General features: G+C 38.0%; 1 protein-coding gene across 5 annotated transcripts in view; it reads left to right on the forward strand.

Moving 5' to 3' along the window:
* ADGRB3 (adhesion G protein-coupled receptor B3) overlaps positions 1-19,985 on the forward strand; it is a 620,721-nt gene that overhangs the window by 214,731 nt on the left and 386,005 nt on the right. The window lies entirely within an intron of this gene.

Raw genomic sequence — 19,985 nt, forward strand, 5'->3', positions numbered from 1 at the left:
AGGGGTTACAGTGGATGAGAAGCTGGATATGAGTCAACAGTGTGCCCTTGTTGCCAAGAAGGCTAACGGCATTTTGCGCTGTATAAGTAAGGGCATTGCCAGCAGATCAAGGGATGTGATCATTCCCCTCTATTGGACATTGGTGAGGCCTCATCTGGAGTACTGTGTCCAGTTTTGGGCCCCACACTACAAGAAGGATGTGTAAAAATTTGAAAGTGTCCAGCGGAGGGCAACAAAAATGATTAGGGGAGTGGAACATGTGACTTATGAGGAGAGGCTGAGGGAACTGGGCTTGTTAAATCTGCGGAACAGAAGAATGAGGGGGGATTTCATAGCTTCTTTCAACTACCTGAAGGGGGGTTCCAAAGAGGATGGATCTAGACTGTTCTCAGTGGTAGGAGATGACAGAACAAGTAATGGTCTCAAGTTGCAGTGGGGGAGGTTTAGGTTGGATACTAGGAAAAACTTTTTCACGAGGAGGGTGGTGAAGCACTGGCATGCGTTACCTAGGGAGGTGGTGGAATCTCCTTCCTTTGAGGTTTTAAGGTCAAAAAGAGGGGAAGGATCAAGTCCCTCGATCTGCTGACAAAGCCCTGGCTGGGATGATTTAGTTGAGGATTGGTCCTGCTTCGAGCAGGGGCGTGGACTAGATGACCTCGTGAGGTCCCTTCCAACCCTGATATTCTATGATTCTATGATGACATCATCAGTGATCATACTTGAACTGCTTTTGGAGCTAACTGGTTTCAGTCTCTATCTGACTCCTCCCTGCAGTTTCATTCCTAAAGGTCACATGGCAAGAGGGAGGAGAGATGCTGCACGGAGTGTTCATCTGTGTCACCTGTTTGACAGCTATTAAAAATTATCGGCCAAATCCTGGCCCCACTGAAGTCATGGAAGTTTTGCCACTAGCTTCACTGTAACCCAGATTTGGCTCTCTGTCCCTAACATTTCAGAGAAGAGAACAACCTGTTGCTCGAGTTCTGCTAGATTTGCTCCTTTGTGGTTCATTTTGTCTGCTTATGTCATTGTCTGCAGGAGTGCTACCTCCATAAAAGCCACCATGCTACAAGCTTTTTGGCACAGTCAGGAGGCCATCATGAGTTGCTAAAGCACCTGCTGCAAATCAGCCTGTTATTTTGGCAATCTCAATTGCCCATGAACTCTAGATTTCACTTCCTTCATGTTATTATTTCTTGACACATAACTGTCAACAGGTGTGATTAAAAATGATGAGGAGGCATGTAGGTTTAATGTTTAAATACTTCACAAACGGACTTTCTGCAAAGGGGAATGTTATTTTTGCAAGGGTTAGTGGTTGTTTTTCATTAAAATCAAATTCCCTATTACTACTACTACTACTGTTTTCCTTCCCACTCTCCTGGGTTCTGAAAAATAAGATGAAAATGGATCAGCAGCAAAACTGCTGCAAGAATCCTGACTGTGATACTAATTTCATGAAATACAATGGGAACAGCTCCATAGTATTTCTAGTGACAAACATCTATATTTCTGATGTCAGGGAAAAAAAGATGGATGTGAAGAATTGAGTGAATGACTAGAGAAGAAAACATTAAGTGAGGAGAGGAGAGGAGAGGAACAAAGAATGAGATGTGAAATGGTGGAGGAGAGATGACAGCATTTTGGAGACTGGGGAGAGAAATCAGAAAAAAAAATTAAGAGGAAAAGAAAAATAAAGTGTAAAGAGGGGGGAAGCAAAGTAGCTACTGGTGAAATGAAAGCTTCTTAGAAGGGCACTGAGAGAGATGCAGAAGTTTACTGCAAGAAACCAAGAAAATTAAATAAAAATAAGGATTTTGGAAGCAAAATGAATGGAAAAAGTAAATTAAACACAGAATGTTTAAAGATATGGAGAGAAGATATGAAGTAAGAACAAAAACTCTTGGGAAATGTTTTCTAAATTAGGTGATTTACTGGAATATAGTCCATATGTAATTTATGATATATTGGCAAATGTTCTTATTTTTCTGGGAACTATCAGAATTAATTAGTAATTTAGATTAGTTCCACCTCAAGGAAAACAAGAGCCAAACTCTTCAGGTTCTTCTACACCTACACCTTACTTGAACTGTTTTCCATCTAAATGTATCACTTGCTGGCCTCTAAGCAGTCACCTTTCATTGCTTGACACCTGTACCCTAGGGCAAGGGTCTGATGAACTTGTAAACAAGCATCATGCCTGCTGATGAGATGAGCATGAAGGGAGATAACAGATACCATCTATGTGCATCAGTTGTGAGGATTCAGAATACAATTCCTATCCAGAGATACTTGTGCCTCTATTTGAAAATATGTACTATTTCTAATCGTGCTCACCGAATTTGAAGGACCAGAGCTGGCCCAACTTGCATCTGCACTGTGGAGCCAATCAGAGCTTCTCATTCAGGCTTCACTGTGAGGAGATCTTCATGTGTAGCCATGTAGCTCCTACGTGGCCATCCAGTCCCCCTCCATATTAAGAAGTGGAGTCTCTGGCTGCATCTCAGCCAGTGCCAAGGTACAATGCCAGGGGTTATTGAACATGCATGGTGCTTGTCCTGATATTCTAGTTGAGGGAACTTGAAAGGGGCTATGCATATTATACAGAGTGTTTCCTTCTGACAGCTGCAGAATGGATCTATAAGCCATGAAGAGGAGTTGGGGGTAATATATCACTTTCCCAATAATCTAGACAAATACTAGAGCAAGTTGAAATTTTTCGGGCACAATAGGTTTCCTCCAGAAAATGCTGATTTGATAGAATTTAAAAGCTCCACAGGAACATGCCAATTGTCTGGCTATACCTAAAGAAGGACAGGAGACATCTGACATGGGATTAATCAGACCAAAACTTTATTATTAGATGTCTGGGGGACTACCCAGCAGATAAAAGTATACAGTGCAGGTAACCCCGTGTTTATTCCAGAATTACCCGGGGGGCTTTTCTCAGCTCCCTCTCTTTTTCCATCCAGGTCCCTACAGCAACTCCATTGCTGGGACCTTAACATCAACCCCCTGCCCCATTTGGCCCTTCCAAATTCACAGCCATGAAAAACACATAACAGACTGTGAAATCTGGTCTCCAGCCATGAAATCTGGTCTTTTGTGTGTTTTTATCCTGTACAATACAGAGTTCACAGGGAGACCCACATTTCTCAAATTGGGAGGTCCTGTCCCAAAATGGAGTTGTGGGGGGGGAGGGTGGAGTGGTCACAAGATTATTATAGGAAGGTTGCAGTATTGCAACCTTTATTTCTGCACTGACTTCAGAGCTGGGTGGCCAGAGAGCAGCAGCTGTTGGCTGGGCACCCAGCTCTGAAAGCAGCATCCCTCCAAAAGCAGTGCAGAAGTAAGCGTGGCAATATCATACCATACCACCCTAACTTCTGTGCTGCTGTCTTCAGAACTGGGTAGCTGAACAGTGGCAGCTGCTGACTGAGGCCCAGCTCTGCAGACAGCAGCACAGAAGTTCGGGTCGCAATACCATACCATGCCCTCTTTACTTTTGTGCTGCTGCTGGTGGTGGCTCTGCTTTCAGAGCTGGGCGCCCAGCCAACAGCTGCTGCTCTCTGGCCACCCAGCCCTGAAGGCAGCGCCACTGCCAGGATCTGCAGTGCAGAACTAAGGGAAGCAATACTGCAACTCCCCAGATAATAACTTTGTGCACCCCCCCCAAACAACTCCTTTTTGGATCAGGACCCCTACAATTGCAAAACTATGAAATTTCACATTTAAATAGCTAAAATCATGAAATTTATTATTTTAAATGTTCTATGCCAGTGAAATTGACCAAAATGGACCGTGAATTTGGTAGGGCCCTAATAATGGGGGTTGGCTCCTACCAATCATAGGAGTCCCCAACTGCTCCCCGTTCACTCCTTTACCAAACACCTTATTTCAAGTCCTTTTCCAAGCCATTTATCCTGTCACTGTATACCTTTTCTATGGAGCACCTGCACTAGACATCCGCCCTACACTTAAATAATGAGTTGTGACATATGGCCAACTGCCCTTCGTGCTGTGCATGAACAAAGCACTTCCTGAACCCGCTGTGGGGAAGGAAAAAAACCACCCAGGTCCACATAGGCCAATATGGTGGCAAAGGAAAAAGTCCTTCCCAGCCCTCCTAATCAAAGGGGCAGCTAGTGTTATGCCCACAGCAGGTCTAGACCAAACCTGGTGTTTTACCACCTAAAGGGGAGGGAGGGTGGGTGCCGCCTCAGACTGCTCCATGCAAAAAGGAGGATTAAGGCACAGGGCTGCCCCTTTAAACCCCTCATTACCCTCTGTAATTTATCTACAGCCTTCTTGAATTGTGGGCACCAGAACTGGACACAGTATTCCAGCAGTGGTTGCACCTGTACCAAATACAGAGGTAGAACAATCTCTTTGCTCCTAGTCAAGTTTCCCCTCTTTATGCATCCAGGGATGACATTAACCCTTTTGGCCACAGCATCACACTGGGAGCTCAAATTCAGCAGATTATCAACTACCATCCCCAAATGTTTTTCAGAGACACTGCTTCTCAGGATAGAGACCCCCATAATATAAAAATGGCCTGTATTCTTGTTCCTAGATGTATAAATGTATGTTTTGATGCATTGAAACACATATTGTTTGCTTATGCCCCATTTACTAAGGGATGATGATTATATGTTTTCTTCCAGGTCATTAATAAAAATTGTAAATAGCATTGGGCCAAGAACTTACAACTCTGGAACCCACTAAAAATGCACCTGCTTGACAATGATTCCCCATTTACAATTAGATTTTGAAACCTATCAGCTAGCCAGCTTTTAATCCATGTAATATGTGCCATATTAATTTTATATCATTCAAGTCTTTAAATCAAAATATCATGTGATATCAAGTCAAATGCTTTACAGAACTCTGAGTCTACATTAACACAATTAATTTTGTCTAACAAATTTATAATCACAAAAAAGATACCAAGTTGGCTTGTCAGGATCTATTTTCCATAAACCCGTGTTTATTTGCATTAATTATATTATCCTTTTTTAAATTCCTTATTAATAAAGTCCCATTCTCTTTAAAAATATTGACACAATGTTAGCTTTCTTCCAGTCTTCTGGAACTTCACCAGTGTTCCCAGGCTTACTGAAAATCTACATTAATGATCCAGTGAGCAACTCAGGTAGCTTTTTTAAAACTCTTGGATGAAAGTTTTCTGTACCTGCTGATTTTAAAATGTCTAACTTCAGCAGCTGCTGATCAATATCCTCATTAGATACTAGTGGAATGGAAAGTGTTATCATCATATGAGGAGATGACCTCATTGTTTCCCCCCCCCCAAATATAGAACAGAAATATTTATTGAACACGTCTGCCTTTTCTGCATTATTATTGATAATTGTACCATTTCCATCTAGTAATCGATCACTACCATTGTCTGGATTCCTTGTGTTCCTAATCTACTTTAAAACACCTTTTATAGTCCTTAACTCTCCTGGCCACAGATTTCTCCTCGATTCCCTTTGCTTTTCTTATCAATTTTCTTCAAGTCCTGGCTTCTGACTTATATTCACCACTATTAACTTCTTCTTTCTTCCATTTGTTATATTTTATTACTATTTTCACTTTCCCTCTAAACTATGTCAGTTCTTTTAACTAGCACGGACTTCTTCCTTGTGAGATTGTGGCATTTTGGGCACCAAGTAAAGTTTTCTTCAACAATGGGCAATTATTATTCAATTTTATCTGATTAACTTATTTCTCCTGGCTGATTTGGCTCATAATTTTTTCAGCGTTTTTAAATTGGGCTTTTTAAAGCACCAGGTATAAATATTACTGGTTTGGATTTTATTCTGTTTACACATTCTGAAAGTGATGAAATCTTGTTCACTGATACTTAAACTACCATTAATTTATAGTTCTGTGATCAGTTCCTCTTTATCTGTCAAGATGAGCTCTAATATAATATTCCCCCTTGCTGGTTGCAACACTTTTTGAGTTCGGAAATTGTCATATATGATATTTTAAAAAGCCAAGGGTGTTTTAGTACTGGCAGCATGAGACCTCCAGCATACGTCACTCAGATTGTAGTCCCCCACAATCACACAAGTCTTTTTGCCTACATATTGTTGATAGGTGTGTAAGGAGCTGGTCAACCTGTTCCCTTGTGTGACATGGTGATCTATAGCAATCACCAACTAATATCTCATCTTGTGATTTACCTGTTAGGACATTGACCCATAAGCATTCAGTATACACCAAGTTATTAGTGACTTGGAAACAGGATAGAGTGCCACCCCCCCTCTCCTTTTGGCTACTCATTCTTTCCTAAGTGAATTGTAACCACTGATTTCAACATCACAATTCTGAAAATCATCTCACCACATTTCAGAAATACCAGCTACTTTGAATCTATGCTCATGAATGAGCAATTCCAATTCCTGTTGTTTGTTACCCATTGTCAAGGTTCCTTCCCCACTCTGAACTCTAGGGTACAGATGTGGGGACCTGCATGAAAACCTCGAAAGCTTATTTTTACCAGCTTAGGTTAAAGCTTCCCCAAGGTACAAACTTCTTTACCTTTTGCCCTTGGCCTTTCGCTGCCACCACCAAACGTCTAACCGTGTTTTTTATTAGGAAAGAGCCATTTGGAAACGTCTTTCCCCCCAGAATCCTCTGAAATCTTACCCCCTTTTTTCTGGGGAAGGTTTGATAAAAATCCTCACCAATTTGCATAGGTGACCACAGACCCAAACCCTTGGATCTTAAGAACAATAAAAAAAACAATCAGTTTCTTAAAAGAAGAATTTTAATAGAAGAAAAAGTAAAAAAGAATCACCTCTGTAAAATCAGGATGGTAAATACCTTACAGGGTAATTCGATTCAAAACATAGAGAATCCCCCTAGGCAAAACCTTAAGTTACAAAAAGACACAAAAACAGGAATATCCATTCCATTCAGCACAGCTTATTTTCTCAGCCATTTAAAGAAACCATAATCCAATGCATGTCTAGCTAGATTACTTACTAAATTCTAAGACTCCATTCCTGTTCTGTCCCTGGCAAAAGCATCACACAGACAGACCCAGACCCTTTGTTTTTCTGCCCTCCAGCTTTGAAAGTATCTTGTCTCCTCATTGGTCATTGTGATCAGGTGCCAGCGAGGTTATCCTAGCTTCTTAACCCTTTACAGGTGAGAGGGTTTTTCCTCTGGCCAGGAGGGATTTTAAAGGTGTTTACCCTTCCCTTTATATTTATGACAACCATGTTCCCACCATTGGTGTACAGCCAACTAAATAATTTCTTCTCTTCATGTCCTTTGATTCCTTGATTAATTTTGTTCTCAACATCTTAATTCTATGCTCATATCTTCCTTTCTTTTACCCTCCCCTCTTGTTATCAGTTCCATGCTTTCCTGACTATTCCAGCCTCCCAGGCCCCAAGAAGACTGGTTCCCCTTTTCTTGAGGTGGAGGCCATCCAAACTATACAGCCTCTTCCTCATAGAAAGTGGACCAATATTCTACAAAACCAAAACCCTCCACCATAAACCACTTACCTAGCCAGTGGTTCACTTCCAGAATCTTTTGCATTCTGTCTTCCTTCTCTTTTGGAACAGGAAGAATCTCAGAGAAAATGGCTTGGACATTCTTCAGCACACTTCAAGATCCTTGAAGTCATTTAGTATCTCTCCATGACAGAGTGTCATTAGTGTCAATATGAGCCATCACCAGTGGATTCTTGCCTGTGAACTTCAGAAGGTTATCCAACCTTCGAATGACATCTTGTGTCTTGGTTCCAGGAAGACAGCACACCATCCTGTTCTCTGCTTGTCCTTTGCAGAATGATGGTTCTGTTCCTGTAAGTATTCAATCCCCAATATTGACTGTCCATTTTCCTTGGACAGTGTGAGAACTCTTTGTGGGCAAGCTTGCTTTCCTTACAGGTTGAGCCAAGCTGCATCCAAAGGTGTGTCCCTTACATATTTCTGTTCTCTTGGACCACCTGGATCTTGAGTTATCTTCCACAGTTTCCGTATTAAGGAGCTAGAATCAATTGGAAACTTCTAGCTATGTGGAATTTCTCCTGATCCAGTCATCTCTGCTGGCTGCAGCCTGTGCATCCTCATTTGTCCCCAGCTCTGAAGAATGCCAACGTGAGGTTACGAACTGCCAGACCTCCTCTCTGACTTCCTGTCTCAATCAGTCTTGGCAGCCAGCTCCTTTCTTCCTTGAAGCTGGGCTACAGGTGTTTCTTGATCCTTGCTGTTTAGGAACTCCTCAGCTTCTCTGATTCTCAGTCGCATCTTACTTGCCCCTCCAATCCAAGAATATTGTCCTCTTACACAGCCACCAGCCTGCACTTGCAAGGTGAGTTTAAAGCAGCAGAATGGCTGTGGGTGAGGAGTGGGAATACTTCCTTCTCTGTCTATTCCCAATTTGGCAAAATTTAATATTAATATATCAGCAGTAAATGACAACAAAAATGGTGTAATGGCATGTTAGATTATAATTTTCTGCTCTGTGTCGGTTGGAAATTATGCATATATGAACAGAGTCCTCTGGAAATTATTCAGTTTTCCTTATCTTTGCTGATCACGAATTTTATCATTAGGAAATTGGATATGGAGGGATCAAGGTAAGTCATTTGACTATTTGTGATATGTAAGAGTAAAGAGGTTCAGGCCCTTAAAACTTCATTTGAATGGTTTTCTGAAATATATCTCAACTATGGCTGTCAAGTGATTAAAAAAATTAATCTTGATTAATCGTGTGATTAATTGCGTTGTTAAACAATAATAGAATACCATTTGTTTAAATATTTTGGATGTCTTCTACATTTTCAAATATATTGATTTTAATTACAATACAGAATACAAAATGTACGGTGCTCACTTTATTTATTTATTTGAAAATTTCAATTGGTATTCTATTGTTTAACAGTGCGATTAATCATGATTAATTTTTTTAATCGTGCTTAATTTTTTTGAGTTAATTGAATGAGTTAACTGCGATTAATTGACAGCCCTAATCTCAACCTGTTTGGTTTGAAATTGCATTGGAAATCTTGTGAAAACATATTTATTTGTAAAGTTTCCAGTACGCCCTGGAACGAGAATAGTCTCTGTCATGGGTTTTCTGCTTGCTTGAGCTTGTGACTGTAATTGGGAAGATAAAAAACAGGCAATAATTTAAAAAAGTTAATTGAAGTTTACTGAAGTTCAGAACTTTAATGTTAAGCTCAACTAGCAGCGAAAATTTTCAGTCATTTCTTATTTTCTGTTTATCCTTCTCTGATGTTTGTGTTTACATCAGTTCACAGCCGCCTACAAATCTCAATACCTGCCTTCTGAGCCAAATCATTGGTTAACATTTGCTCTAGATGTAATAAGCTGGTGCATGTCCAACTGGAAATGGTGTTCTTAGGTATTAGTCCTCCTTCCTTCCCATTCTGACTGTAGTGACCACTGTTTTAAAATAAAGGGGGGTCTAATTGCACATTCTGATGTCAGTGAGTTTGCAGGTATATAACTGAGAGCAGAGTTGACCCTGTAACTACCTTCAGAGTAACCCATCCTTATTCAACCATGCTGCTCACCAAATAATAAAATGGACTTGATTAAAATAAGAAAATCTATTCTCTTGGTAAAAAGACACAATTGAGGAAGTATTTAATAATAATTCTTCTGAGAATCACATTTTCTAAAAAAGTATAGGACTCTAATGATCTCAATATAATGAGTCATGTCTAGCTAGTCATATTAATACATCAGATAACTGGATGTGAAATATCACAGCAATTATGCATTGCATTGGGAATAGTAAATAAAATAGAAATCCTGAAAAACTGATTTTCAGAAAGGAAGACTTTAATTAAGGTTTCTTTTTGTTTTAAGATGTTTTCATAAAAAGGTTCACTGCATCAAGAGAAATACGCAGGTACTGTAGATGTTGTCAGTATTATTTGAAATTGGATTACTTATAATGATATCATAACAAGGGATAGTTTTGAGCAGCAAAGTTCAGATATGGGTCTCAATTTACCAAAGTTTGGGGTGTTTAGATCCAGAGTTTTGACTTAGCTTGGCTCGGCTCATTATAAACTTTGGGAACAATCTGAACTTCACCAAAGCCTTGGAGTAGAGATGGTCAGAGAAACTTCAATGCAACAATATTTGGATGAATTATGCAGTTTCTTAAAAATCAAAACATGTTGGGAAATCAGGTTGATTTTGCCAGAATTCATTTTGGAAGATCCCCTTCCCCTCACAAAAAAAAGGGAAAAAAAGAAAAAAAAGGAAAAAAAGGGATCAGACAGTGTGGAAACATCCCATTTTCATTTGGTTTTTTGTTTTACAACAACTTTTTGATTCCATTTTTTCCTTTTTCCTTTTTTATTATATATTGCAGAACAATACAAAATAAAAAGTAAAAATCAAACCAAAATGTTTTGACTAACCCCAAATAAACATGTTCCTGGAATTTTCATTGTCAGAGAATTAAGAAATGTTCAGTTTTCATTTAGATTCAGAACAAAGCAAGATATTGAAGTCTACAAATCCTTCTGAAATAGAATTTCCATTCTTTGCACAACTCTACACAGGAGTGATTCTGGGTTCAGGCTCTACTCTTATAAAATCCAGTCAGAATTTGTGAAAAAGTTATTGGTACTAAAGCTCCCCTTTGATATCAAATGGATGATAAACTACAAAGAAATCATAAAAAGATTAAGGAAAAAGAGAGTAGTCTAGTATCAGAGTACACTATCACCTTGGTGCTCTTAGTTTGACCGAGACATTGGTTTACCACTTACTCTGGCACTGACAGTATTTTGGATGTTAACCATTGTGATCCGTGATGGACAGAGTACAGTAGCTGAGAGAACATTTAATTCAGCAGATGTAGGTACAGTAAATGCCACCAGCATTGTTGAATTTTATGGGTTAGCAGACAAAGGATAGGTATTTAAAAAGTGGAAAAATGTCAACCTTGATGTGATAAGAAAACCTTGTATTTGTCCTGGATTGGCCTCATCCATGATTAACCACTCTTCCTTTTTCATGGTGCAAGCGGTTAGTGGAAAAAGTCATTAAACAATTTAAACATCTGTCACCAGTAAATGCAGCTAGAGGGGTATTGTATGGCTCTTGAAAAATGTATATAAAATACCTTTACATGAACAATGTAGTAAAAAATTATGTTCAATATAAATGGCCTGAAGGGCATTGTTTTTTATGCATCCGGAATAAGGGTTGCAGAATAAGACACTGAGAATGCTTATTATTTCATTTTCCACAGTACGTAAACAAACATAGGAGTTCTAAAAGGTCTACAGGATTTGGGATTGCACTGTAATATAGGCAAGAGTATATCTTTATTGTATTGTGCCTACATGGATGTAGATCCAGTAACTACAAATATTTGGATATGACTTGGGAAATTCTGCATTTCAAATGAAGTGTAACTTCTGTGGTTCTAAAATTATAAATAAATTAAAGGAGAGCTATTGAGCTTGTAAGATTCAGGAGACAGAGACTGTGTCTTCATATTAAGTCCCTGAAATACTAGCTTCAGAAAAATAGCATTACAGATTAAGCAGTATTCTGTGTTACTACAGCACTATTAATGTTAGATCATTTCTAAGAGACTTGGGAGTGGCTGGTGTTTAATCAAAGCAATGCAAAAGGTTGAAAAGAAAAATTATATTAAATATAATCTATTGCTTAAACCTTATTTTCTTATCTAAATCAATGGCCTAAATATCTTATCTTCTGGTGTATACTATACAATGATAATCTTTTTGAATGTTCCCTTTCTTGAATTCTGTTCTGTAGGTTTTGCCCCAATTTGTCAGAATTTACTTCTGTTACAGGTTCTTTAGACTCATTTCCATCAATACCACTACATTGCAGACCACTGAACAGCCTTAAACTTCACTACAATTTTTATTTTTCCTGAGAGCATCCAGTCTGGAGAATACCCTAGTTTTTACACCAGCAAAAATAGATGTGGAATAAATTTTTTATAGCCAGCCTCTCGTTAAGGAAACCAAGGTAGTAATAGACGATATACTAGAGGCTTGGGGTTTTTTTTGAACCTGTAGTTACTACAGCGATTTCATACTGTAAATGTTCATTAATATGCAGCTATACAAAATTAACATTTAAGTTTAGAGAGAAACATTTTCTGGTGATGTATAACTGATTATGAATTTGGTTAATTCATTCTGCTCACTGCAATAACAAATTCAGTATTTTGTAATTATTGGTTATTTGACATTGTTTTTACAGCTACAGCTGTTCATTGCTATTTTAAAGTATTTTACAGGACTAGCCTGTTGAAATTAAGGCTGGGACTTATGGAAATGAAGGAGTGGAGTTACTGAATTCAGACTTTGGTTTAGCTCACAAGTAAATACATGTTGATGTTGTTCTCCCTAAATTGCATAAAAAAACTAGTACTCAATGTGACAAAATTAGATACATTTGCCAGTTTCATCTTGGGAGGTCCAGCATACTAATAAAAGAGTGATTGCAGATCAGGACTGAGGTATTTCACAAGATGTTTTTTCCTTTTTCATAAATTTCTGCCAGTGCGAAGCTTACTCACTAGTTAGATCTACTTAAGCTCTCTACTCTCATGAATATTAAATTCACTTAAAAAAATTTTAAAAAGAAAAAAAAAATCCCAACAAATTATTTTGCACCATCTCTTATCTCTACTTACCCGGTTTCTGGTCAATTTCACACTGGGAAATAGAGAGGCACTAACAGCTGGGGCATATAGATCAGGAGCAGTGGAAAAATTGGCTGAAAAATGCCAAAAATGTTGGTATAAAACCTGAAGTATACCTTCTATCCATCCCCCAGCAACTCCCTTCTTCCCATCACCCATCCACAAAAATCATTCAGCAGACTTCTTCATGTCAAGAAATCCAGCAATTTCAAAGCTAAAATCTAAAACACATATATGTTTCAGTAAATCAATTATTATTTAATTTTTAAAATAGTTTTAAGCACTATAAAGATGGCAGATATGAACTGTACTAAATGTGCATTAAGTTTAGCTAAGTAGGTTCTTTTACTATACTATAAATGTACAATGCAATTTATCAAGATGATGAAAAGATCCTAAAATAACTATCAATTTACCTACTATATTTAAAGCTTGTCTCTTAAGAATTAAATCACATGCAAAATAGCAAGCTCTGAGCAGATTTGATTTTTTTATTACAAAATGAAAATAGATTAAATTTTTTAAAAGGAATATTTCTTAAGCATTGTTGTTTATGTTGTTTTTCCTACATATTTATAAGATCATCAACATTACAAATGTCCAAGCAGCTTGTATATTGTGCATTTCATGTTTGTTAATGAGTTAACATGACTAACCTGCTCGGATAAAAAAAGAGACCACATATGTTATCAGGAATCAAGTTTGTAGCCCCTCTCTCAAAGGATAAACAGATACTGCTAGAAGACATCATAAACCTATCAGTTGTGAACATCAAGTACGTGGTTTATTCTTCTGATCACTTAGATGTATTTATCATGATGGACAAGTATGATGACATCAATTCTATGGCTGATAATGTTGTAATATTGAATACTAACCTATCTTTTGACTGAACTACATGCAAAAAGCATTTTTAGTGGAACTAGAAATATGAGCTTAATTGTGACTGAATTTGATGTGTGAGAGCCAGAACAGCAGGCTTTATTTTTTTTAATCTCACTAATCTTGAATGTCCGTGAATCATATCTCATTTGCCCTCATTTTTTCTATAAGCACATTTCTACAGTTGTACTCTGTTTTAGCCTTTAGGTGGCAGCATTTGAGAACAGTTGTAGATATGAGGTTGCCACCATCTGGAAAACATGTTTTGGGCAAAAATTATAAATAGCTATAAGACCAAAGGATGTAGCAGCTCTGCTCATTATACAATTCTCTGCAAAGTGTATTCAGAAGCACGTGAAATACAAAAAAAAAAGAAGCTTTATCTTCATAAAAGTGATTTCTCCTATCTATTATGATCTTTTAAAAATATATTATTTGAAAATATTTTATGTCCAGTTGGTCAGATATTTACTTTTAGAGCCCATTCTCTCCTTTTCATGTTTTCTTTGTCTGAATGGGAAAGCACCATTTATCTTGCAATATGTACTGATCGTCGAGGGCGCTTCAAGATAATTATGGCCAACACCGTTCCAAGGGTTCAACTTCCTTAGCACATCTATTTTGTGTTACCCTAAGGCTGTTTTTGGATCCAAAAATCCGGCTTGTCGCAAGTAACTGTAGCATCAGGATTTTGAAAAAAATTACACATACACAAACAGGTGTGTGTTTGTGTATATGTACATTAGATAGATGTGTGTGTATATATATGTTTGTGTGTGTGTGTGTATAGACAGATAGATATAGATATATGTAGATAGATAGATAGATATAGATATATGTATGTATATAGATAGATAGATAGATAGATTCCAGCTTACTGCAGACATATAATCACAATACAAAAAATTTAGGCTTAATGTTGTTGTCAGTTTCAACTATTCATATCCACTAAAGTCATTAGATGTGACCTAGGCCAGAACTAGGCCATAAATATCAAAAGCAATTACAGCTTAATTTATTATTTATAATAAATTGATCTCACTGTCCCAAGTGATTAAAGCTCTGTAGCTGGATTTACATGATTTCAGATAGAGATTTTACATGTGTGTTTGTGTGTTAAACAAATCAGAGGTTCTCTTACTATTTCATTCTGAAGAGCCATTTCATAAGAAAGAGCTCCCCTCATGGATCGTCTCCTCCCCTCAATTCTCACTTTTTGCTTCCCAAAATGTTCTGTTCTGTGAACTACTGGCAAAGGCATTACTGGCAATTCTTAGTCCAATAACCACCTATTCAGAACACTGCTATATATAATTCACATTAATCACATTTGCACATAATGCTGTGAATGATGCCAAAAGTTCAACAATCTGACTGTGGACTCTAAGCCTATTTCAATATTAAAAAATACCATCCAGATATTTTTATTCTTCAAAGCTCTGAACACATACATACTTTCTAAATTTGCTAGTGGCTCCAAGGATTTCCACCCATGCATGGCTTCATGTTTCAAGTTTGTAAATAAGTAAAAGAAATGTCGTTCTCACTTAAATTTATTAGGCTGTATTCATCCCTGCTGTAATCTCCCTGATCCGTTGAATTATACCAAAGATAAATGTGTCCCATTCTCCTTTTCGATACAAAGGTTCAAGAACAAATGCAAACACTTCTTAAAGACTTCATAGAACTATGTATCTAAGAATGCCAGTGACCCAATGATGCATACAGTAGAAACTCAGAGTTACGAATACTAGAGTTACAAACTGACCAGTCAACCACACACCTCGTTTGGAACTGGAAATATAGAATCAAAGAGAAGCAGAGTCAAGAAAAAAAGCAAATAAAGTGCAGTACTGTGTTAAACATAAACTATTAAAAAAATAAAGGGAAAGCAGCATTCTTCTTCTGCATAGTAAAATTTCAAAGCTGCAATAAGTCAACGTTAGGTTGTGAAGTTTTGAAAGAACAACCGTAATGTTTTGTTCAGTTACAAACAACCTCCGTTCTTGAGATGTTCGTAACTCTGAGGTTCTACTGTACATGTACAGGAGCAACATTAAGTTTGTACATTCACTGCTTTCATAAGGGGAAATTTTAAGAAGAAAATTAAGGGAAGCAGAATGGAGTCAGTCTATTGTGATCCCAAATTGAAGATCCTAGTACTACAGCTTGTAAAGGCAAATGCTTTTTAGCCATTCTTATAATTTATGATATTATTGTGCTAATATCCTCTGTTAATCTACTCTGCTTTGCAAGAGGAATGTAGAAAACACTCACCAGAAAATATATATCTGCTTCTTTGTATTTGCTCGGCTGAATGTAACTTTTTTCATAGATTCAGGAATTGTAAGGTGAGAAGGGACTATTGTGATCATTAAGCCTGACCGCCTGTGTAACATAGGTAATATAATTTCCCACAAATTGTTCCTAGAACACAGCTTTTAGAAAAATATACAATCTTGATTTTAAAATAGTCAGTGATGGAGAATCCACCACTTCTCCTCCCTGGTGTTATTCTGGGTTCCTTTACAGGAGAAAGCATACTCTGAAATCATATATGAAAGATACTAATAACTGGTGACTTTCTTTGCTTGCAAAGTATTCTATGAATGACATGACATATTTGCCTCAGTCAGGTTATTTTCAGTGTGGTTTTCATGCGTGTGTGTGTGTGTAAATTATCATTTACCATTTTGGGATTGTGCTATAAAAATACTAAAGTTGTGCATTTAATCTGGCATTCTCTTGAGAACCAGTTTATGATCCTTTGGCATTTTGGCTGTAACTAAAGCAGATACTTTTAAAAATAAATTTAAAATTAATTATTTTACTTCCTTTGCCTCAGCACCACGTATACAGATATAACACCTTTCTTGTGTCAGAGTCAGACTGAAAGATGGACAGAGTTAGATTGCCCTCTGGCTACTGGATGTCTGCCTCTGTTACCTCCTGATAAATTATAGGAATATGAAGGCTGAGCTGTGGATCAAATCTCTAAATATTACAGATCCAAGAGAGTAATGATACAGGTTACAGAAAAGGGAAAAAGATGCTTAGCTGGAACAGGAAGAGAGATTTTGAGATGAGGTAAAGAATAGAGATTTAAGCCTGGTCTACACGACAAAGGTAGGTTTACATAAGTCGCCCCCATCCTGTTTGTGCACGCATCTGCACTTAGATTTGTCCGGGGCTGATATAAATACTCCATTACACCACCTCCCTAAACAGTGCTGAGCTGTGGTTGATGTACTGTGGTTGACACAGTGGGAGTTTAGACTCTGTGTGTCCTATGTCAACTCTAATAGTCATCCTGCAGCTGTCCCACAATGCCTGACAGTGACCGCTCTGGTCACAGTTGTGAGCTCCACTGCCTAGAGCTCACAGAGACTGGAAGGCACTACCCCTTTAAAAAACCCTTATATATTTGAAATGTCTTTTTTCTGATTGCCCAGCTTGATGGGCAACCTAGCACTTCTCTCTTGTATGGTGCATCTGCTCAATTGACTAATCTGGCTCCATGCTCTGTATGCACTCCTGCCTGGAGAAGACAGGAGGGAGTGGATCTCCTGGGCCTGTGAGAAGAAGAGGCTGTGCAGGCATAGCTATGGATCAGTCATAGAAATGTGGATAACTACTAAAACATTGCACAGGGGGATGCAGGTGAAGGGGAATGACAGGGATCAGCAGCAGGGCCATGTGGAAATGAAGGAATTGTGGCAGGCCATACCACAACACCAGTAAGGCCAAGAGGTACACAAACTTAGGAGCTTGTCTATATGGGGACACTCAGGAAAATTAATCCAAATTAGCTAAAGGTGTGAATTTAAAGCACATCAGTAAAATACTCTCATTCTGAATTCACCAAGTAAATCAAACTGAATTACGGCCACTTTAATTTTGATGGGGAATGTCTACACAGAGATTTAGGGCAATTTAACTATGCCGTTTTAAATCCACATCTGTAGTTAATTCAGATTGTTTCTTGAGGCTTGGTCTACTCTTAAAAATTATGTCATCATAGCTGCATCAGTCAGGGGTGTGAAAAACACAACCATGGTCAACATAGCTATGCCAATAAAATACCCAGTCTAGATACAACTGTATCAATGGAAGAAGGATTCTGTCAGTGAGATCGTTTAGGGCACGTCTATGCTACAGTCACTACAGCAGCACAGCTACAGTGCTGCATCTGTGCCACTGTAACGTTATAGTGTAGACACTTCCAATGTTGATGGAAGAGGTTTTTCCATGAGTATAGTTAATCCGTCTCTCCAAGAGACAGTGGCTACATTAACAGAAGAATTCTTCCATCCACCCACAGCATCTACACTGGGGTTAGGTTGACCAAACTATGGTGCTCAAGGTATGAACATTTTTTACAACCATGAGTGACGTAGGTAGGCCTAATGTAATTCAGGGAGGTGGTGTTCCTACACTAGCCAAGAAACTCCTTCTGTCAGTGTAGTCTGTGTCAACATTATTGGACTATGCCAGCATAGGCTCCATAATGTAGACATACCCACAATGTCCCTGTGTAAACAAACCCTTTGATATAAAATCAAAGGAGCCTAAATGACAAAGGAGTCTTCTTAGCATATGTGCAACGTGACTCAGGTGGCACATGGCCAGGATTTATCACTGAATTTGGTCTGCTAGTTGGATCATTAGCTTCCCTGGCCTGGGCTGTGTACTGACGGGGAGCGCAACGTGAGCACAACTGATGAGGACCGCAACGCTGATCCATGCCCCCCACAAAGGAGTGAAAGAGAGCATATGAAAGAACCTGTTTGGGTTTGGGTAAAATTAGGGTCTACGTCTCTTCTTTCACTTTTATTTACAAACCATAAAAGTCATTTAAGGGAGGTTGTAAAATTATCTTTTGAACAATAATTTTTCCACAGTTAAGATCTGATATCCTGGACATGTGATAAATTAAGTCTAACACACATTGAAGGAGCCTACTGCACACATAAATGAATAATTAATACAGTTTTAACCACCAACATTTTATACCATTCAATAGAGTACTTCACATTCCCTCTAATTTCAAGCTCTGCATGAGCATATATTATTATAGGTGAATGTGGAATTATTTATTTAGGAAGAAAATTGTGGTTGTGAAATTAAACAGAGATATAAGAATACATTGTGAGGCAGAGGATCAGAGCTGCATACGTATTGGGATGCCAATACATAACCTTTTTACCAAGACACTTAGTCACGCTGTGATGCACATATAAATATATTAATATGCATATTGGATGTTTTTCTGTTAATTGAGATCATAGATGTTTGGTGAGTGAGACTGACACTGATGGCTTCTTTGTCATGTAGATTATGCAGTGCCTTAACTTCCTTGGTAAATTTAAAGAGAAAGTAATAGAGACAGAGGGCTCTTAATGAACCATGTATCATATAAAGTAGTAAAGGCTGTGAACAGTGTGTCCAATGTGGTTATAATCTTCTTGATTCTTCACTAACACCACTCTAAATCCAGATTAACACCATTGGAGTCAATGGAGTTATGCTGACATAAAACAGCTGTAAAGGAGAGGAGAGTCAGGCCTTGGATGTTTGGAAGTTAGCAGAAGAAAGTGTCATTTTTTTACTTCTCTCTTACCGAAAGGATGGTCTGATTGTCTTAAACACAGCATTTGTAGAAAGTTAGAGGAGACTGGCATGCGGATGAATCTGTAATCTGTGTGCAAATGCCTCAGCCATGTTTCTATTGCGACTACAGTAGAAGATGAAATATATGAGAACAAGAAGCATTTCCACAGCTTGAAAGTGCAAGCGGTAGGCAATGCCAGAAAAAAAAAAAAACCTATTGTTGCAAAATATGAATCTCATGCTGATGATTTATACAGTTGACACATCTGCCCTCAGCTAGTTTTGGCTATCCTGACTATTCAGCGCTGTTTGACTCTTTGATATGTATATTTTGAATTTAGTCTTAAATATGGGTTTTTTAATGATTCATTGCAGAATATTGAGCTTATTTATAAAGAAATGCCTTCATGTTGCAGGTGATAGCAGATACCTTTGAAGAGTATGTGAGAGATCCTCCCTTCCATACCTCAAAATATGCTGACAAAAAAGTCATGTTAAATAAAATGACTTATGGATTCTTAAAATTAAAATTTAAATGCCCATATGACACTAAAGAAGAGCACACTACAGCTTGTTTCTTGGAAAGTTTGACAGGTGTGTGCAATTTCATGAATGTTTCTCAATGTGTGACATTAATAAAGATATTGCTCTATTGTAAAAGAAGGCTCATCTATGGAAAGGTGAACAAGAAGACAAAGCAGAGTAAGAAGCCTTAAGCAATGGATGAGACAAATTTTTCTTAGGTATGCTAGTCTTTTATACACAACAAAAGATTAGTATGAACATCA

The sequence above is a fragment of the Lepidochelys olivacea genome, assembly GCF_965140295.1.
Source record: "Lepidochelys olivacea isolate rLepOli2 genome assembly, chromosome: 3".
NCBI classification, from domain to species: Eukaryota; Metazoa; Chordata; order Testudines; family Cheloniidae; genus Lepidochelys; species Lepidochelys olivacea.